We start from the raw sequence: 23,829 nt of genomic DNA on the forward strand, positions 1-23,829 counted from the left end.
ATAATACAATTATTATTATTATTATTATTATTATTATTATTATTTGCATATCCCAGTTAGAGGACTAGAGTCAGGATACAGTCCCCCTGCAATAGGGCCTGGCTCAAGGGCCTTGCAACAGTTGCAACTTGGCAGTGCTTGTGCCTGAACTCCTGACCTTCCAATCAGTAACCAAGTAACCTACAGCTTTACCATTTGAGCCACCACTGCTGATAATAATAATCACTATTATGGTTATTATTATCAGAAAAGAAAGAAAAGATGATGAACTTGTGCTTCTATAGCGCTTAGCCTATAACTACTAGATACATACAGAGAATATTTCAGCTAAGCTTATATATATATATATATATATATATATAATATCAGCAACCAGAGCAATCCATGATTTTAACAGGAACTTCACCAGCTTTACGTTTCATGCACCTGACTTTTCATCATGTATGTATGTCCTCTGTTCCCAGTATACAGAATGTGGAGTGTATGTTTACTAAGTGTATTCCATACATTATATAGTCCGACAGTGGTGATGATTTCTTGTGCACCTTTGACAGGTTTGAAATCATTGCCTGCACCCACAAAAAATCCTTTTAAATCGTCAAAAGCACTTCCATTTTTAAAAAGCTGGCCTGTGCAGAAACATGACAGTCTCAAACCTTTAATTTCCCTTGACAAGCTGTCGACAACTGCCTTTATGGAAGATTGGTGGCTTTTCTGAAAATTATTTACATAATTGTTTATTTGTATCTCTTGCTCATTTTTTTTTTTTCAGTTTTCTCTCTTTCTCTGTATGTTCTATTTGGAAAGTCTTCACCAAACCTAGTAGCAACCGTGATGTTTTAACCTAATCATTGCCACTATCATCATTAGAATCATTATTAAATTGTCATCGAAAAATAAGATAAGTGTTAGAAAAAAAGGCTCTGTTAGATTAGGGTTCTTGCCTTCTTAATTGTGTTTTACATAAAACCCTGTCTGAGCTGACAGGAAAAAACTTATGTTGAGATTTTTTATGTCTTTCTCTACAGAGACAACCCAAAGAAGGATTGTTACTCCACTTATCTCCCTAGTGACATCATATTAAACATTCCAGGGTGGTGTAGGCCAGTTTTGTGGATTAAAAAAAAAAATGAGACGAAATGATGAGAGAGGTAAGAGGATCTAATAATGTAATACCACAAATCATGTTTGTGAGAAATCATGCTGACAACTTCAGATGCTGAGTTTGTCTGAGCTGCTGCAGGAGCTACTTTGTGGCATGACATCCTGTAGCCACATGCATAATGCGTGATTAATGTGATTTAGGCAGGTTTATCAGGGCTGGGCTGTGCTTGATTAAGGCCTGTGTGCTGCTGCATAAAGTTAAAGGTGTCTCTTGATTACTAGCCTTTCTCACAGCCATGTTTTATAATTCCCTCTTTTCATCTCCACCAATCGCCTTAAGTACTTTGAAGAGCCTCTGAGCGGTGTACAGAAATTTCCACTTAGGGACATATCGAGTGTCAAAAAAAAAAAAAAAAAAAAAAAAGAATCAAGTGTCCTATTTCAGTCCCACCTTTTCTCAAAAAAATCATTCCTAACTTAGCACTAGGTTTTGTTAATGCACTTGTAAGGGTATATTACTCTTACAAATAAGCATATGGGCTTCCATAAATCAGCACTCTGGTACTCTACGAGTTTAGAGGCTAAGCTTGTCCAGCCGTTTTCTAGTTTAAAAGTCAGACAGAAAGGAATGGGAAAAAAATGTGCAGATTTTCAATTCAATTCAAAACACCTGACCCTTTCAGTTTAAATAATATGTGCATATCAGCACAATCCTGCCACAGATCTGTGTGAGAACACTATTGTGCATGTATGTGTGTATATGTTATCAACTAAAGAAGTTTCTTTGCTGAGCTGTTCATTTATGCAGAAGTTTCTTTCTCCTTAGAGCACCGCCGTGTCTCTTGGCTGGCCCTTTCTCCCTCCCCCTTTCTCCATCTCCTCCACTTTTTAATTTTCTCTCTCTTTTTTTCCCTTTGACTTCTCCTTCCTCTGCCCTCACACATGGAGGAGCATCTTGCATACATAGCGCTGAGTGTGATGAGGGACTCAAGTATTACAAGTGTCTGCTCAGGGTTTTTCTGTTCAAAAGATTCAATTAAAAATAATTACCAAAAGATTAGTAGTAGCTGAACATGACTGTACTGTTTGAATTGATGTTTCCTTTTCATCTGGTTTAATAATAGAATGCTTTCTTAATTAAAAAAAAAAAAAAAAAGCTTTGCCTTGGTACACCCTGAATAAAAGTTTGTTTGATGTGCAGAAAAATTAAATATTTTTTGATCTAACAAATTAATTTTTTCCTCCCCTCTCCCTTTTTTTTCCAGGAGGAGATAAAGACAACTTAATTTAGATACCAATGGCTAGAACAAACCATTCCCTGAGCTTTGGTCAACGAACAAGCTATAAAACCAAAACCCAGAACAATTAATTGCCATGGTGTTCATCTATAGTGTGGGGTTAGCTACGCAGGAGCGTGATAGCGCATGTATGGGCGGTAATGATATTGGAACGAGAGAATCCAGGAGAATTTTCTTCTTAAATTACATTCTCTGTGGTGGCTCTCTCAGTGCGGCTAATGCACAGCTTACAAATTCCAGGCGTGTATGCAAACACAGCAGGAACCTCGCACACTGTGGTAATTATCCCACCATTTTCATCTTGTCCAGCCTTATGTAAGATTACACGCGATGGAACTTAGATTGTGTCTCTAGGCCAGGCTTGGCACAGAGAGAGGAGTGAAAATGACCATATTCAGACAAGTAGACTGGGGCTAGCTCTGTGGCTTTGTTATTTCCATGCTTCATAGCACCACAACTGCATGGACTCCCTCTCTTTCTTTCTCTCGTGCTCTTTCTCTCCTGCTTTCTCTATCTCTTGGTTTTCTTCATTCCTTTAATCCACACTGTAGCTGGAGCTGTCAGAAACCCCACTACCTGTCACAATACTGACCGCTTCATCCTCTCTCACACAGCCACACAGACCTGCTGTTGTTTGACCATACGTTGACCTCGGCCTGGTTCAGGTGGGATCCTTCAAAGAAAGAGAGAAAAAGAGCTAGAGGGATAGAGAGAGATAACCATAATGTGACAAGTCAGGTAGAGTTCATGCTGCTATACTTGCTTTGGTACCTAATATCCTTACTCGTTCGGTATATTGTAGAATAATAAAGTCATTCCATCACACATTTTAAACATGTGTATGACTTGAGCAGCATGTGCATGACGCTTCATGCACAAAAGGTCCATTTTTAAATAAGAAAGATATAGAGAAAAATGATATGAAAAGAGATAATCTGATTCAGTGAAACTACAAAAAAAATGCAGGATTTTCGTTTTCGTGCAGATGATTATTTTTTAAATTGTTTAATTATTTAGCGATTAATAGTACACTCTAAAAAAAATGTGTTTTAACTATGTTCTTGAGCTTTAAATGCAGAAATTAAAAGGTTGGATTTTTCTAGTAGACGTCCCTGGTGCACAGTGATTGCATAATTCCATAGAAACATGAAATTAATATTTATTAGTCTTAAATATACTTGACCTGCATTCAACAAGTTTAATAGCTGGTTCATGATTCTCAGTTTATTTGCATTTTCATTTTCACAGGTAAAATCTATATTTATAACTTTACAGTTATGTCACATAAATGTTTTTGTGACAAAGGTCCAAAAACAGTGATGAAGCCTTCAATATTCTACTTTAACAGTTACATCATGGGTTCTTATCAGTCTTATCTCATCGGTGCATATTATGATCTTGTAAATGTTAAACATTTGTGTTTTTTTTATTTTTTTATTAACCAATGCATAATCCTGCTGAAAAATTTTAATAAATATTGTGGTTCTGTAGTGTTCTGTAACTAAGAAAAATGATTTAACAAGACCGGCTTTTTAGCAAATACTGCTATGCAATATGACAGCATTTCTTATCCTCTGAGAGAGAGAGAGAGAGAGAGAGAGAGAGAGAGAGAGAGAGCAAAGTTTTTTTTTGTTTATATTCAAAACAGTTGCTCATGCATTTTACAAATTAAAAGCTTTAGAAATAGTACTCATTTAATTTTCTGACAAGAAAATGCAAAACAACAATTTATGGATTGTTATGCTATAACATGTTAGACTTGCAGAAAGTATATGACAACAGTCCAGTTCCAGTCATCTAATGAGCAAACAATAAAAAAGCACATTGCATAAAAAATAAATCCATATTTAAATTGGTAATGTGATAACTTTGGGTGAAAAAATATAGAAAATCATTTCTGTGATTGGCCCTATAAGAGTACTTTAAAATTCAAGGTGACCCATTATTTATTACCGTTATTTAATTTTAGATGAAAAGAAAAACTTATGTGGATGTTAATTATGTGAGTTAAAAAATCATTTAAGGACAAAGGAAGGAAAAAAAGATTTTTTTTTTGGATAAAAATGTTCTTTATCTATGAATTCTTGCCTTTGTCTAGTTTGACTGAATATTCAAGAAATGAATGTCGGCAGGGGAAGAAAAGATATTAATTAAGAGTAAATTCTGCATTGACTCAGACTTGTACATAAGACAAAAGGTTAAGTAAATGCCAGGGCTGCTATGTCACTTCAAACAATGAATATTAGCTTTGGAATCATTAATGTCTGCTGAGAAAACACAGTCAAATTGGACTCTTGATTGCCAGAAAATGTGAGGCCAGGGCTGTTTCATTTCAATCTATAGCTAAATTAGCCTCCGACAGCGGGTTGAAAACACACAATTAACTGAGCTAGGTGGGGCATAGGGGAACAGGACCTCTTATGTGCTACTAGATTGAGATTGAGCTCAGCTCCTGAAACAGAATCTTCTCATTGGCTTTACAAATCAGAGCGGAGCATCTCTTGCGCTTGGTCCCGCTGCTACCTGCTACCTGTCTATAAACACTCCTGGGCTATGCAGCCAGTTAAACTAGATTAAAGGATTTGAACAAACAACATTACATATAATGCAATCTTGTACTTCTATGTAAGACAAGTGTTATTTTTTTATCTTAATTGTAATTGCTAGAAGCATTATTCTACCTGTTGATATTCTACAAAACAATGAAGATATTATCTCTGCGATTTGGACACAGAGATGAAAATAAATCAACAAGCAAGTATGCAAATATACAAATAAATCCATGTGGTATTCAAAACCACAGTCTCTTTGTAATGGGAAAAATGTGAAAAGCGTTTGAGCAGTGCCAAGGTAACATTTCAGAGCATATGGCATTTTAATTCCTGTTTGTCTCATCTGGGTAACTCCGGCCCGCTGAATCTTCAGCTTTATCCAGGGAAATATGTGAAGAAGTGAAATACTTAAGAACAAAGGACTTCAATTTCCCCTGTAATGGGATTTTTATTCCCCGTATTTTCCACAGAATTATGAAACTGCGAGTTTTTGATTCACTGATTTATTTCTTTTAGCCGCCTCTCCCCTCACTGCCTCGCTCGTACTGCCTCTTTTGCGTTCTGAGAATTAACAGACAATCAAAAAACATCTCCTTCACCTCCAAACAACTCCATCAATAAAGCACACAAATAACCCAACATTTCACTTCTGACACTCAGCATGAGAGGACGCTGAAGATGTGCGGGATGTTCATTTTTAATCACAAGTGGGCTTTGTGCCTGTTGACAGCTAGTGAAGTATGACTAATAAGTCCGGTGTTGCTGCTTCCCCGCTGAGGTGGAATGGTGTCGCCAGACACACAGCCCTGTACATCATAATAAAATTCATTGCAGGGTGGCTAATAATCTCACTGTTTTTCACTTTGGTGGCAATCATGGCTACTGGAACGAGCCATGATTCACCAATTAGTAGGCCATATTTCTGCAGCCCGCTAGTTTAAATGGACAGTGTCAACAGATCTAGGGAAGGCAGGAGGGAATTGATTGCCCTAAGCCAAGATCAACACTTTCCTTACTGCGTAGTAATATAGAGTTATAGAAGTCTTACACTATTATTACAGGCGCTACAGTTACCATTTTCTGTTATAATGTATTCTGTTACATTAAACTTATAATATATATAGTGTATGTACTTTGCTCTAATTACAATAATAACAATGATTATTAATGGAGTCATTCATAAAAGCACACCTCCAGGGTCCCTGGCTCAACCCTGAGCTTCAATACCATTATTCCTGTATTCATTTTGGTTTCCATTTCTCCTTTATTTTTCATCATTTGGAAAAAAAAAATATTTTCAGATTTGTGAATATGATATAACAAATCCTAAATTATAAGTCTATAACAACAAAAGAGAACATATAGTGGTGGAGGTTTGCAGAAAATCCGCAATGACCATTTGATGTATGGGAATCTCTGCATTAGGTAGAGAGTCAGTTCTAAATTGTCTGTAGGTGTGAATGATTGTGTGAATGTGTTTATGCATGGTGCACTGTGATAAGCCAAAGTCCAATCCATGGTGTATTCCTGCTGTACACTCAGCATCCCCTGGATAGGCTCGGGGTCTTTTTAGGATAAAGCGGTTCCTGAAAAATGAATGAATGAATGAATGAACATGACCTTTGTGGATGACACAGTATAAGCTACAAACAGCCCTAATATTCTGGATGATATTTAATGTGGATTGTAGTCATGTGGTTTAATACAACAGAAGATAATGACGATTTAATGGGTTGGACATAAGAAAAGAAAGCGCCCATGGAATCATCAGGCACCTTGAAATGGGTGATGGGAAGTTGAGCATTGTGTCCTCGTTACAGAGAGCTCACGCACTGGCAGTGCCCCCTGCTGCTTTCACATGCTGCATGGCCCCCACATATCCACCCCCCTTCTTTACACAGTAACACACACACAATAGGATATGACACCAACCCTCTGCTACAGTTTAAAGACTGCAGAGAGAAAAAAAAACAGGGAGAGAGAAAGAGAGAGAGAGAGAGAGAGAGAGGGAGGACACATGCTGGTAGCGCAATCCAGTTTTATGATTATGAGGAAACAGACTAAATTCCTCAAGAACCCAGCCTACTGTTGTGTAGACTATCTCTGCTGGCTACCTATAGGGAAAACCCACCACTGTTTAACTGTTTAGTAAAACAAACAGAAGGCAGAATATTGTTTATTCTGCCTGTGCTTGCATTACATGGCAGCATCAATTACAGTATTTTGGCTATTACTGCCAGTATTGTCTGCCTCCAATGTGACAGCTGTTCTCAGTTTTGCTTTAAATGCTCGCAGGTTAAATACTGTGTTTTGGATAATGGGAGCGATGTGAAAATGGAAACCTCTTGGGATTCTCAGTGCTGTCGGGCATTCTCAGAGCCTGCCTGGAAATAATGCAGCCGGAAGAAACCTACAAAGTGTAAAAAAAAATAAAATACATAAATAATACCTTAATAATAATAATAATAATAATAATATATATATATATATATATATATATATATATATATATATATATATATATATATATATAAGACAGAAGAGTTGACCTCTGCTCTCCACAGAACACACGCATCTCTGATCGGCCTAGAAAAAACAAGGCCCTAATCCTCAGACAAATAACAAAGCACACTTTGCAGCTGCCATGCACAACTATCAGCTCAGAGGCCTGAGAAAGTCCCAAGACAATGCCTCCTCTATCAGCCCCAGGACAAATATCTAGACAGCAATATTTTCTGCTTCAGTGCTTGCACTGCACACAACTCCTGAGTAAGAGAGAGAAAGAGAGAGTGAGCTAGAGAGAGAGAGAGAGAGAGAGAGAGAGAGAGAGAGAGAGAGAGAAAGATGAGAGTGTTTGCTGAGTGACTATTTTAATTTAGTACCTGATGTAAATCTAAATGAAGTGACATCAGGGCATGAGATGGACACAACCCAATCACAAGCCCTATCTTCCATATGCCCTCAGAGTGAGTAACCTTAGCAACACTACAGACAGCATGGATTTTAAAGCTGCAAATTTATTTGCATCGCTTTATCATATGAGGCTTTGTGAAAGGACATGCTGCTTCTGTTGGGTCTTGCTGACACATTCTGAGACAAAGGATTTTTTTAATTGGAAAAAAGAAAAAAGCAATTAGGGAAAATTTGGATTTATTTAATATTTAAAAATTACATTTATTATTTTTATATATTATTTGATATGTTTTTATATATTATATATTTATCATATATAAAATATGTTTTGATATATTTATAATATATTATATTTTAAATTATTATATTTAAAAAGTTCTTATTTCTATTTTTATTTCATTTCAATAATTTATTACTGATTGTGTCAACAACTACCCAAAGTACCGAATCTGTTATAATACTGTTATTAAGATGCCTTTTTTTTAAGTTATGAACAAAAACCAGGATAACCAGGGTCCTTAGGTAAGTTATAAAAAGAAAAATACAAAAAAAAGTTGTTTATGCACTGCATATAATGATACAATATATATTATAAATTATGATATTTAACTTAGTATTTAGGTTTGTTATGATATGTGTTTATCTATGAAAATATCTAAAGCAAAAGGGCAGGGTTGTTTAGTGGATAGCACTGTCGCCTTGCACCTCCAGGGTTCGGGTTGGATTCCCGGCCAGGCTTGATTCCCGTCTTTGTGTGCATGAGTTTGCATGTTCTCCACGTGCTTGGTGGGTTTCCTCCGGGTATTCCGGTTTCCTCCCACAGTCCAGGGATATGCAGCTTTGGCTAATTGGAGTTCCCAAATTCCCTGTAGTGTGTGAATGAGTGTGTGAGTGTCTATGTGTGTGTGCCATGCGATGGATTGGCACCCTGTCCAGGAAGTACCCCGCCTTGTGCCCCAAGTCTCCTGGGATAGGCTCCATAGGGCCCCGCGACCCTGAATACAGGATAAAGCGATATAGAAGATGATTGAGTCAGTGCGTGATATCTAAAGCATTAAACTTATATGAAAACTAACTAAAACCACTGGAGAGGTGGAAGTAGGCCAGACCTTAGCTGTGTGTTAATGAGAGAGAGAGAGAGAGGGGGGGGCGGTGGGCTAAGGGCAGGATGGGTGTAGAAACCTATGTCGAGTGCCAGCCATGCCCAGCCTCAGCCCCCTGGCTCTGGCCTAACTAGCCATCCATCACTGGCATGCAGGCCTGCAGTCCGGCTCTACAGGAGGGAGGGAGTGTGTGCTGACTGCCAGCAGGCCCATCCAGGCGTTTCCACAGCTCCACTAACACATGAGAACAAAGCACTGCTGCAGGACTCGACCTGTGTGTCTGGCCTTCGCAACCCTACAGCAGAACGCATTCAACACTGCAGTTATTTACACTGCATACAATGTTTAATCAAATTCTTTTTTGTCATTAATAACACCCATGATACATTGTAAATAAACTCCCAGAAAGCTGAAATTTAGCGCCCGGTCTGTTACACCTGCATTCCCGTGTTTACTGTAAGGCTCCTCAGGGGAGAAAGAAATCCCTGAAGCATAATGTTTTGATGAATCTAGAGAGAGATCTAGCACAAAGAATTACAAATGGGTATGGGTTTCTAAGTGTGAGTGTGTGTGTGTGTGTGCGCGTGCATGTTTATGTGTGTATGAAGCAGGGGAAGCATGAGGAAAGAGCAGGGGGAAGGAGAAGATCTTCTACCATATGGCAGGGACTAGGATTCTCTAGTCTGCATTCCCTCTGAAACAGGCCAAAACCACTGGAGCATGCTTCACATGCTTGCCCCCACCCTTTCTCATCCCCACTGCTAATTGCATGTTGTTTTTGTCAATCAAAGCATACAGTTTTCTCTTTATACTCCCCTTTTGTTCATCCCTTGTCTACAATTTCTTGTTCTTTATTTACAATAAATGATTTTAGGCAAAGCATCTTGTCTACAGTACCTTGAAAATAATTATGATGAAATTCTTCCTACTCTATGTATTGTAGAACTGTAATTTGCCTTCTTTAGAATCTTAAGTGATTTGCTTTTGGATGCATTTTATATCTTGGATATATAAATAAAATAAGCTGTAAGGAGGATGTGAAAACAAATTAGCTAGCAATATGAAGTCAAGTTCAGGAGCACCGACGTGAGTGTTTCTCGTGTTTGTCTCTCATGTTAAGTATAATATCCAGATCTTTATTTTTTTCTATCACAAGCCTGCAAAGAGATCTAACCATGATATGTACTTTTATTATTTTTAGATAAACAGAAATGAAAATATTGAAATTTAAACAGAACAATGACCAGAGAACTGTATCTCTATTTCTGCATCCAAAATCCTGAAGCACATTTTTATTTTAATGAGCCTATACGGTATTATATTAAGTAAGGTATTACATTATTTTTTTCCCCACTTTGTTTGACAATTCCCCCCAATTTGGGAGGACAGATGTACAATTTTAATTATAGCCACATAGCATTAGTGAGCAGCTTAAGAGGAGAATGCAAACAACAGTGATCTATGTCTACATCACCAGGGAGCAAGAGGTACATGAGCAGTGGAGAGAGGAACCTTGTTATCCATCTCAGCCTGGTGTCACATTATCATGTTTCAACTACATTATTTACTGTTTAATATCACAATTTTATCATAATTTTGTTGGTTGAACTGGTAAAATAATAAAAATCAAATATTATGTATTGCCAAAGTTCACCTCATCATATGTGTATGTGTGTGTTCTGTGGACGTGCTTTGGGACTTGATCTAAATAGTTGAGTTTGCATTGCAGTCATCTTCTTTTAATACACAGGCAGCAATCTAAAAGCATGGCATATCATCTCAAAAAGGACGTGTGTACAAAAACTCAATACCGTCTCCTGCACACCCTTAATAGTACTTAAAAAGAAGGTTCATGAATATCAGTAAACACGCTTGTATCAAAACTATGCTTAGTATGCGGAGAAATCAATTTTGCCACCCTTCTGAAGCACCACTTCAGTGTGTGTCTTTCGAAACACAGAATGCAGATCCTGATCTCTAAATGTCAAAGTGTAATACCACGTAGCTCAACTAAAGAGCTCCATAAATGTACATTTTACTGCCCACAGTACATGGATTAGGAGCCGACATACAGTAATAAAGGATAGGATCGTTACTACCGTATGATATCTTTAACTGCTAATGTTATAATATCATATTCATTTTAATATTCATTTTCGCTTTTAGAAATTGTTAAGTCAAAGTTCAGAAATGCAGTTCAGATATGACCCAGATGTCTAAATGTCAGCACACTATTGTTGTCTTTAATCGTAGTTTCATATTTTCATTTCAATTCAGTAACTCTCTATGTATATGTAACCTATGGTGACCTTTTGCATAATGGGTTTTTCCTATTCCTATTTCCCATTTACAGCAAGGTCTAGCCTTAAGTATTGACGGTGAGCAAAAGTGTTAATCTAAATAATCAATAATATATTTTTTTTAAATCAGCTGATTTTAATCCTTCAGTATTATTTGTTTAAAAATGAAGAACAAAGGTTACACATGAAAGCAAAAGGAAATTATCCCGACGGAGATTCCGTGTCAAAGCCTGCACAAGTTTTGCCTGGAGCTTGAGTATATACAAACTGTTCTGAGGTCAGTAAATCTTTGCTCCCCAGCAAATGTGTATGTTAGACTGTACCGTACATGCGGACGGTTCTGATTAGAGGTCAGTTGTTTCAGTCATCTGTAAAGCAAATGGCAGGGATCAGACACACAGCTGTCCTCTCTGACACACAGAGCAATTGGTAATGTGTGCTGGCAGCCTCTAGCAGATCAGCCTACACACCTCACACAAATTAGGAGCTATTTATCTAAAGCACTCTGCACTCAATGGAAATGATTACCAAGACGGTCAAAACCTATTTAGCCCCACTGAATGGCACATCTTCATTAAAGCGGGGAAGAAAATGAAATGGTATATTGTATTTCAAGGACTGTATCAAAACACCGGCAGATTAAAACGCATGTCACATGTATTCAGCCAGTTGTGATATTTTTATTGTAAAGCGTTATTCCTCTTTAAGCATTCATTGAATGTAACATATAAACTGTCTTTCAGGAGAACTGAGTGAGTAGAAATGAATATGTGTTTAACTTACTTTTTAGCTAAAGAGTCCTGCTAACTTCACAGCAAGTAGTGCAAAAAAGGACACACTGTTATTGAAGAAACTTCAAGGGTTCCTTGAAGTGATTCTTTTTTATTCTTTCTTTAAACATGATCAAAGGGAAGGATTAAAACCAATTATGGAGTTGAAGTCATTTTCGAACCATTTTGGATCTGAAAGAAAGAAGAAAAATAGTAATGAAATGAATAGATAAAGCCACAAACAAATAAATAGAGTACAAACACAAGGGAGCATTAATGATCATAAAAAGATTTTTTTTATTTTCCCTTGAATTTCCTACTCCGCATTTCTTCTATCCGTTAACAGATTCAATTAAAGACTTCTTAGTAGAGGCTGAACGTCTTGCTAGATCTGCTCCTCCAGCAAGGTTTGGGGTGGAGGAGGAACCTAATTAGCTGAGGGAGATGAACAATTATCTTATTTAAATTTGCCAGACTTATGTTGTTTGAGGCCTCCATCTGCACTTAAGTGCATGGAAGCTGAGCACTTTTTTCTTGTCTCTCAGTTGGCTTCTCTCTCTCTCTCTCTCTTTCTCACATGGGCACCTGGCACATAGGCACCTGGTCTCTTCATTTGTGAGAGCTCTGCTCATCCAAGCACCACAAACTCACACTCTCTGTTCTGTACGCTCTACTGAGATTCCGAACCTAATACACCCTAGAATTATCTATTGGTTGAGACAAATCACAAAATTCATATCCTTTTCATTACTTCTCTACTTCCTAAAGTTCTCATTTAAATGATAAAAATCAATGCAAGTCTATATATGTTTCTTAAATAGTCTATATGGTACAATTCTCATTTTCCCCCATTGAGCACCACATTGAAATTATGTGCTGTTTTATGTACTCAAAACAGATTTGATCATTGTTACACCGCTACTTTATATAACCACCTTTTTTTTTCCCTCATTGACCTTTATTCTGACCTAGTCTGGTTTAGGGACATGATAAAGTACTGTGTAAAAATCTGTTTTTAGTACAAATGTTCCTACGATTTTTAAAATTATTACGTTAGCACTTTATTATTTAAGTAGTACAAAAACAGCAGTATTCCACCACAAAATTAAATGTTAAAGAAAAATATTTGTATATTAGAAATGAAAGCAGCACAATGTGTAAGTGACCACTTTTCAGGAACAAAAAATCTGCAGGATTCTGTGTGCAAAAAAAGAAAAGGGGTCCTTAAAGCATTGTCACACCAAATACTGTTTGATTAAATACTGTTTACTGGGCTTTTTCTTTTTCTTTTCTATTTTTGGAAGACATTGTTGCTCTACAGCATTTATTTACATATGCCTAAGACTTTTGCACAGTACTGTCTATACAGTACAACATACAGTATATGAGATTTTCTATCAAGTCAGGATAAAGAAAAATAACTCCATTGTCATGAGCAAAAGTTTATCTTTGAGTATGAGGCCCGCTATCAAGAATGCTGATGGGACACAACAGCAGTTCACAAAAATTACAAAAGTAACGGAATGGACAGAATGACAGTTATTGGCATGTGCAACTGCTGCTAACTGCATCACGTCTGCTGAAATGTGGATCATATAGTGCTAAGCTGCCACACAACACAGGCTACAACACCTAGCTCCATCTGCCCGCTGTCACCAGCATGGACTATCAGTCAGTCCACATAATGCTACCTCTGCAAAAGGAGGAAGACGTTAAGCTCAATTTAACAACATTTCAGTGTCAGGACTGTGCATTCATTGAAAAATGTAGGTGACACATGTGACAGTAGATTCTGATGATATAAATAACTCCAGGAAATTCAAATTGAGCAAAGTAACTTCCCATGATTGGTCAGAACATGGCCCGAAGTATATGGTGAACTGGAGAAGGAACTCCAACGTGGACTTAAAGATTTATTTAATCAGTGGCTTAACCATGAAAAACATATAGGAGAGTGGATTGGTGACATGATTGTCCTAAAACACTTCTATCACATCATCAAACCCTGATTCAGCAATACAACCTATCTTTCTCTCACTCACTCACTCACTCACTCACTCGCTCACACACACACACACACACACACACACACACACACACACACACACACACACACACACACACACACATCATGTAGTAGATCTCAACAAGATCTCAGCCAGGCAAACCTCCAAAGATTTTCAGCTGTAGCTCTTGAAGAGCATTATCAGCATCCTCTCTGGTAAGTCTGGTGGTATTACATGTAGGAGTAACCAAAGGCAGGATGCAAGCGTGAAATGAATTTGGATCAATCATGCAATCATAATCAGAGTTTACAGCATAAATTTAAAAAAAATGGAAAAATACTAAATTCACTAGAAACCATTAGCTTTGGACTATGCAGTAATGGACAATTTGATATACAGTAGCCTGATAAGGCCAAATGTTCCCTTTTCCATCATGCATGGTGTGTTATGATCTGGGTTTGCTTCGGTTTGTCAGGTCTTGACTCAGCAACATTAGGAGGCAGTAAAATTAGGTCAGCTGATGACCTGAATGTACTGAATGATCAGATTATCACATCGTAAGAGACTTTCTTCCCCGATGGCACAGGCATATTCCAAAGACTTAAACTGTGAAAGACCAGTTCTGGGAGCATGAAGAATCACTTTTGCACATTGAGTCCTGACCTTAATGCTATTGAAAGTCTTTGGGTGCTGGGGAAGGCTTTGACTCTCCTATGCAACACTAAATAAAAATGAATGTTGTTGTATTGAATTAGGTTGTTAAAACAATGTCATGAGAAATGCACACTGTAAGCAAAGCTAAAGGTGGTCCAGAGACACATTACTGTGGTCTTTTTTTGTCTGGCAGTGTATCGGTCATAATACTAAAACCACTCCTAGGTGAAAAACCACTCCTGAAGTGAATACGATTGATTATCTTTTTATTGGTTGTTGCTTTTTACTATCTTTTAAGTACTTCAAAATTTAATGCTTTACCACCAAAGGTGGTGGGTTGTCTAGGTATAAATATCAGGGAACTATCAGTCTGAGGGGACTGCACACAGCAATTTAGAAAACATTTAAAGTTGTAAGGTTAATTGTTTCAGACAGTGGGATCTGGTCCAAGATCTCTCCTTTAGGTCACCATAAACGCCTATGTAATACTCATAACCAGGAATAGGGTCACTTTGTGATCATGTTGTTGACTTGTTGACTAAAAAAAAAGTATTTTGAGTCAAGCCACACTTACTAACCCCACTAAATAAGAATGTGGACACAGGTCTTTGAAGACGGATTTTAATGATGTGAATCCTAGCATTTGGCTTTGGTCTTGCTCTCCAGAGTTAATTTGAATGGTTAATTCTGTTTTCCCAAGTACTATGCCCCACTTTCAGGTCAAGAGCTTTTTCAGTGAAGCTCAGCAAAATCAGTTTCTCTGTTCCATGGTTGTTCATATCACACAGCCTCTCAAACCTTTCAATCACACTGGTTACCTTCAGTGGAAAAAAGCAGGAAAAACATGCATTAAAGGATTGCTACTGTACATATAAAATGTATGTTATCCAAGGTAAAAAACAATACAGTACATGAAAAAAGCCTCAATTTTCTTTTGATGAGGGTGAAATGGTTAAAGAAAAACAACATTTTTTAAAAGAATAAATCTCAATCTCAAGAGAAGGAAGAGAGAGTGAAGAAGGGGAAGAAAGATAAAAATCAATGTTTGAGACTTGTCTTTCTTACATTCAGTTCGAGGGTTTGTGGCGAGCACTGAGAGAGCACATTGAAGCCGAGGACATCACAGGTCAATAAGAAATCAATAGTGGTGGTGAATCTACACTGAGGAGATGAAAGGCTGGAGAGAGGGCCTTGGCCTAGACCATTGTTTGCTGCCTCTCGATGCAGAGGAAGGAGGATGCACAGGTTATTCTGCAATGCTTCATGGCAACCCGTCCATTACTTAACCCTTTCATGCATGAATTATTAAAACAATTCCAGAATATTTTGTAAAATACTCTGGACCTCAATTTTGATACTACTAATTTAGTCATGACCTTGGTTTGATTACACTGTATGAGTAAAAAAGAAAACACATTTTTATACGACTTGTACAGGATGCCATCATCATGGATAAAAACAATATTTTAACTTTATACTTCATTATAAATAAAATAGAATACGTAATATCACACTGCAAACAAAATCTTAGAAAACATGAATCACAGAAGCACTTTATTTAGTAGACTAATTTTCTATTTTCCTTACGGGTGGGTTGTATTCAAGTGCAGAGAGTAGCTATATTCATGAGTACTAACAACATTTAATAAGCTTTCAGACTGATTTGATGCCTAATCAGATGGCTCTTTACATTCAGCAGGCTATAAATAGTATGTAACTACAACTAATAATGATTAAAATACTAATTATAAAAATAATTAAGTGAGATTTTTTTTTATACGTGGCAGTTAACATCACAAATGAGTCTTAATACTCAAATATATGTTTCCAACAACATCTGACATCTGATGTCTGAACAGCTTACAAGAATGTATACTAATCTAGGTTGTAATATTTTATACAGTATATATATATATATATATATATAGCTTTGCCAACAGACTCCGTCGTTACTACTGTAACGAAATTAGAGTGATTTCCAACAATAAATAAATAAATAAATAATAGCTGTACATAGGAGATAAACAGTTTTTTTTTTTGTTTTTTTTGGCATTCCTTAATTCTTCAGTGGTGATTTTAACCACAGACTCACGTGTCCGGGGATTCCCCAAACTCTGTGTGTTCTCAGCATCTTTATCGGCTTCTCATAATGGGCTGCAATTGATCGGGCCCTCTCGTCTCTACCGTAATTGCCTTGTTGATTGGTTTAATTTCACAGTCAGTCAGAAACTAAACTGAAGAGAATGTATTTTTTTTCATGACCTGCAAGAATAAAAGCTTCATCACTAAAGATCCACAGAAAACACGTATTATTCTGTTAAATTGTGAATGCAATACTATCTCCAATATTTACCTCCCAAAGCTCAGATGCTCATTTCATTTAGAAATGGTGAGAATTAAAAAGCAAATTGACCAATTAGGCAAAAGCAGATATCAATTAGATGCTGCACTTAAGATTTCTGATGGATTAAAGATATGCAGTGGTGTGTGGATAATGAGTCTGAGTGTGAGGTACTTGTGTTTGAGTTCAACAAGAGCCTTTTCCCTCCCTACTGCCCATCATTGCTGTCTTATAAGCTCAACTAATAAGCTAAACCAACATGCACTGACAGAAAGGTACACTAAAGATACAAACACATCATTTCATATTCATACAGCTACTGAAACTTATTCATCATGGGGAGAAGTGCAGTGCTTTGCTAATAGTAGACTTAAAAAATACCATCCTTGGATGCAAAGAAATATTTATATTGGTGTTTTTCTTTGACATGTACTGGTGTAGGGCAGCATGTACAGCATTGTTTTGTTTTTTTCCCCCAGAACACACCTGTGTAACAGGCTGTGGGTGAAAGGCCACTGTATTTCTATAATACAGTGTTTGCAGCCTTTCATTGTGAAGAGTCTAAGTTACAGTACGCAGAAGACCGGCACATAAAGCTGTTCCATGTTTATATCATTCCCATGTGAGTACTGTGCGAGACATGGAATAAATACAGTCCTTCAAGAGTTTGCTATTACTCTGTCGCCACAGACAAAAAAAAAAAAAAAACATTCTCTCGTATAAAAGAATACAATAACTATACATTCAGAGGCAAGGATATGAGAGTCACATCAGACTTGAAAGTCTGTGGGTTTCTTTTTTCTTTTTTGACATGCAATGGTGTAGCACAACATGCACAGTTTTTTTGTCTTTTATTTTTTTTTAGCACACCTGTATGACAGGCTGCAGGTGAAAGGGCACAGCGGGGAAGGTGGGCGTCATTGAGGCTCCTACTGCTGCAGCAGGTTGCCAACAGGACCTAACAACATCTCTCTCTCTCTCTCTCTCTCTCTCTCTCGCTCAATTATTCGTTATCTTTAGAAGCATTGTTTCATATGTGTGCTTAGTTAATGATGTCCTCTCATGTAACTCTATTCACGGTAATTAAGCAGGCTGTTTGTGTAAAACCGTGCCCTCGTGTACATGTGTCATATCCTTACTCCCACACACATGAACTCTTGCTCTCTCTCTCTCTCTCTCTCTCACACACACACACACACACACACACACACGCACACACACACACAGCTTATAGCTGATAATACGGTTTTAGCAGCTGGTCATTGTAGTGGGGAAAGAATTAGCAGTTTGAAGGTGCAGTGACATGGCTCTCAATATGGCTTTAGATGTGGAACAAATGAAGGATGTATTCAGCTTATTTGAAATGTTTTTCACCATTTAACAATTCTAATAAATGCTAATAGGATGTTTAAAAAAAACATACAGTATGATCACAAATAACAAATCAAAATTCACTTAGCCTTTAAAAGCGTTCCATTACAGTAATGGTATCGACTGTACTGTATACATTTACCAATGAAGTAATATTTCAAAAATCAAATTTAGGTGTCTCCATCTTTTACCATTTTAATTTAAGTGTTTATGTCACTTTGTGTTTCCTGTCCACACAATCTGTCACTTGTTGCTTGCATTTCCTTCTTTTCAACTGTGGCACGTTTCTACAACCTAAATTATAGTCTTCCCTGGTCACATAATTAGGTTTGCCTTTAAGAACCATTAGGAAACATTTGTAAATAATTTGCATGTTAATAATACTTTTCAACTTTATTTGAATGTATGTAGGGGGATGCATCATGTCTTAAAGTTGTTTTAAGTAAATAATAACTTTTATATTATCCTTTAATTATCCAGGTGTTAAAATCATCATATATTTATTGCAGTTCTTTGATGTAAAATATAAGCCTGAATACATATACAGTAGTAATATTAGGAATACACAGATCAGTTAAACATTATAGTGTAGTGCTCTCCAGAGAAAAGCAGGAACATTCACAGTTTCTGTCACAAAGTGATTCAGACTTTATTTATGTCATCATATCATGATGACACGGGCAAAAAAAAATAAAATATAGGTCTTAAGATCACACTATTGATGCTTGTACTGTAGGTTTAACTGACCATAGGCACAGACAATAAACTGAGACAAACTGCTTAACTGCAATAAGATGTATTAAGCAGACAAGCTGCTGCGATATTAAATCATATCGGCTCATTTTTGTTCCCCCACCATCAGACAGTGCCATTTTTTTTGTAATACAATATATTTGATCTTACTTAAAAACTTTATATACAGTAGGTATTTTAGTGCCAAAAATGTGTTTATTGACAAGTGTTACCCTTTAAAAAGCATTTTTTATCAATCAGCCAGAGCATTAAAAGCACTGTCTCCTGACATGAATAATATTTAGTATCTTGTTTCAGTGGCACCTGTCAAGGGGTGAGATACATTAGACAACAAGCAAACAGGTAGTTCTCAAATTAGATGTACACGTGGCAGGAAAAAATGGGCAAGTATAAGGATTTAGGTGCCTTTAGCACGGGCCGAATTGTGATGCATAGACCGGGTCAGAGCATCCCCAAAAGATGGTCTTCTGACAGGGTTCTGGTATCCATTGGTTGGTGCCTAACAAAAGTGTTTTAAAGAAGGACAACCAGTGAACCGGCAACTGGGTCACAGGTGCCCAAGGCATATTGATGCATGTCGGGAGCAAAGGCTAGCCTGTCTGATTTGATCCTACAGAAGAGCTACTGTAGCACAAATTGCTAAAATGTTCATCCTGGCTATGATAGAAGGATGTCAGAACTTATGCACTGCTGCACACTGAGAAAAACCCCTACATGGCAGCGGTATTCCCTAATGGCAGGAGGATAATTCTCAGGTACTGAATTCATTCTGTCAGACATACTATCGAGTCTGTTAATTATATGATGCTCCATGGATAATTATGCATCAGCCAACTGATTTACATTTAGTAGCAACATCAGATTCGTCTCGTCTTAATTATCACAGATAAAACCATTCGGTAAGTTATGTCTAGTTGGGTAAGTATATATACTGTATCTTGACATCCGGAAAACCTTGTTGTAAGAGAATGAGAAAGGATTGTCTTGTAGCAAGAGGGTGTCTTGGTACGGAGTAATGCAAAGGAAATTTCGGAACAAAGTGGATCACACATCATGTTGTGCCACTCTACCCACGTCAGCGTAGGCATGTTTATTTCTGGAAAAGAAATGTCTTGCTCCTAGCCAAATTACCAATAGCCTAATATTACACCTCTAAGTTAAGCATCTGCCTGCACAGAAATAGAACCAGGATGCATTTCACCTGTATTTTTGCAATCTCACCATGTGTGTACTGTATAAAACATACAGTACATGTACAGTATATGCAAACTATATCTGTATATTTGTATTATTTTATATGCTCATGCACTATTGTACGCTTATATTCAAAAGTATTTTTGCAAAAGACAGCAGATTAAAAAGAAATTGCTTTGCAAGCTAGAGCTAGACAGAGACTGCAGGAGAGAGAAAGAGAGCACAAGAACAGAGGAGCGGTAACAGCTGAACTCGGCTGTGTTTTAGGTCAGTGCCTCATGTGACAAGTTGAAAAGTTTGTCAGCTAATATTTTTAGATGGTGGAAAGTGCTGCAACTCTAGAGGAAGCCTTCACTTTCACAAACATGTCACACTAAGAGTGCCAACGTAAAGAAATAAAGCAAATACTGAGCTTCTCAGAAAACCCTCAGCAATCCCCTGTTATGAGGGCTGACTGTGATTATAGCATCGGCCCTGACAGCAATAAAAGTAATTCCAAACACAAATCACAAACCAGTCGAACTCAAACGAATATACTTGAGTACATATTCAACATAAGGTAAAAGGGGGAAAAAGCTGCCACATGGAACGATGTCCTTTTGTGTGAGGCAGGCACTGCAGCCTAGCGGGAAAAGCTGGAGTGTGTTGTGGAATGCTATGTGCGGGCCAGTGAAGTTGGAAAGCAGCCTGAGCTCTGATCCGGGGACTTTTGCATCGGCACTCAGGCTCCATTCTTAGGCCCAACAAGGCACAGCGTCTCCACTGACAGGTGTCCAGACTTCACCCCGCCAATTAACATTTGGAAAGGATTAATCAGCTCCCGTTCAGAGCCCAGTTTTAATGAGTCTGAGTGTGCCTTCAGCCAGATGTCCTCCTCTATAGGTATCTACAAGAGCCTGTTGGTTTAATTAATTATTGATGTCTTAATACCTCCCGCTGTGCAAGTCTCAATCACTAGTGAGCTTTAAGCACTGGATTTCTGTACTACCCTTCTCATATATACATGCACAACCTGCACACATGTTAAACGTTAAATATGTCCAAATCCAAATTACTAAACAGCCACTTACATAAATCATTTGATAATCATTCCAATATACCAGTATTAAAAGGCTTCTTATTTTGTAAAACTGAATTGGAATGAATTCCATGGCTTAAAGTCTTGAAGTGTGTTAGCCTACACACTTCCTGGTTAGTTGCTGACATTTTCTTAGATGGTCTACTTATGGCACCTGAACATACAGTATGCTAAATCTTTCCAGCTTTCCTGACACAAGTTACAGAATATTTAAAGTTGTTGGCTCTCATGCACCAGCTTTTGATAAGTAAATAGCCTTTTGTACTTGGGCTTCTGAGCAATTGTTCATTGTTATGGTGTTTATTAAAGATTTTTGGCTGTGTAAATGTAATCCTCTCAGTTAGCCATACATATTGAACAAATTGGTAGGCAGCAAAATCCTATATTGTACAAACTGGAGATGAACACAGAAGGAGGCATGTAAAGACAAAGGAAAAAAAAAATCAGTTAAGACATAACATTTTACAGCGTCCTAAAATAGCCCTATATTTCTACAACAGTTTTTATACCATAAAATTAAGCCTGTTTTAATGTTTATTAGAATATACAGAAAGTATATTTTGATATGACTCCATTCCTGTTTTTTCCTCCCACCTCATTTCAGTAGGTGTTATGTTTACATTCAATGCTTATACACAAACACAAACAGGTAAAGCAGTAAGCCTGTGTAAGTTTGCAGAGGTTGGCGATGAAAAATGACGCCGTGAAACAGAAGCATTTCCGTGCTTGCAGGTTTTCGCACATGTGTTTAATCACACTTAATAATGTATCTACAGTGTCGACTTGCACACAGATAAATGAGAACACATGCTGAGGAGTAGGAGATATTTATCAGGATGAAAAAAAAAATGCAAACTCAAGCACTTTGCTCTTCTCCTGCCCCGCTATTTGGGAAGAATAAAACTCCAAACAGCAGGTCAAATGGTCAGCTCAGAGGTACTTAATGATTGAGTTGTGTTACCGTGAAAAAGGCCCTTTTCCTTTCTTTAATCCCCCCTTTTTTTGCTAAAACCCTCCGTATAATCCCTGCTGAACACTCTGCATTTTTCATTAGATGAGATTGAAGTTGACTTCAGGCCAGAAACTGTGGGGATATACTGGAACAATATTTTGACAAGTTAAAATAAGAAAATTGAAAGAAATCACAAGTCTGGGTGATACGTTGCAGAAAAAAAATGGAAACTTTTTTATCCACTTTATTTGTACCATACAGGTACGATGGTGATGGCAACGCATAAAGCTGACCATCTAAAGTGCCACAGCACGATATTAGGATATTCGAGCAGGAAAATACGGCACTGTGTACTGTAGGATTTGGCCGTTGCTACTTTTCTAAGCACCAAGACCCAGAGAAGGCAAATTAACGTTTCCCCTTAGGCACCTGTGTCTAAGGCATCTCAGTATCAACTTAGCTTCTAAATACAGAGACATAACTCCATTCATGTAGTGTTATTGCAACACTAATGCACACAAGCATGGGTTTAGTGAGGGGAGCTATATATCTGCACAGCTCCTGAATATGTATGCTCTGGAAAGAGAAAGGAGCGTCAGCTGAGACACTGAGGATTTGACGTTCAATAAAAGAATAAGCCTTTGACATGAAATATGAGAGGAGCTAGCCTCAATATAAAAGAGCCAGGGAGGGAATTAGGAATAAGGAGAATTCTCTCAGATGTTCAATGTAGGGGGAATTATAAGAGAGAGACTGTTCTGAGAGGGTACGTGTATGAAGGAGGAAAAAAAGGATGATAGATAATGCATGTTATTTCTATAATTTTTATAGGAGGAACATGATACAAAGAAGAATAAGAAATCATGAGCATATTGTATGAGCTCTTCCACATTTTCTGTACATCATATTCCAAGCTAACAGTGGTCCATGCTATTTTTAGGCCAATCCCAATGTGTGTGTGTGTGTGTGTGTGTGTGTGTGTCCCTGTAAAAACAGATGACTAAGTCAGGTACAACTTTTTGAACTAGGCCTATATATCACAAATCAAGAGGCTGATGAAAATGTAGTGCCTAGGAATAGGTTTATCAAGCACTAAGTGATTCAGTGAGTAATTTAAAGTCTTACTTTTTAATGAAACACAAGCGGCGCACACCCATATCACTTCATTATGATTGTCCTTACCAGAGTAAAAAAGAACAGAGACGGCGAAGAAATGAAAAATGGTGCAGGATAATTCTGCGTTTTTGTATATGTACATGTATATACCTAAAAATAATTGTGAAATATTCTGTGAAGTCGCAAAAAGAGAGGAAGATCAAGGGTAACTTTATTGTATAGTAAAACTTTAGGCCTGGTAGAATCAGAATGCTCAGGACACACTTTGTGTTTTAAATATGTTCTACATTACTGATGTGTTCCATTGGTATTTTGATTTAGGCC

This window comes from Clarias gariepinus, chromosome 8, assembly GCF_024256425.1.
Source record: "Clarias gariepinus isolate MV-2021 ecotype Netherlands chromosome 8, CGAR_prim_01v2, whole genome shotgun sequence".
NCBI classification, from domain to species: domain Eukaryota; kingdom Metazoa; phylum Chordata; class Actinopteri; order Siluriformes; family Clariidae; genus Clarias; species Clarias gariepinus.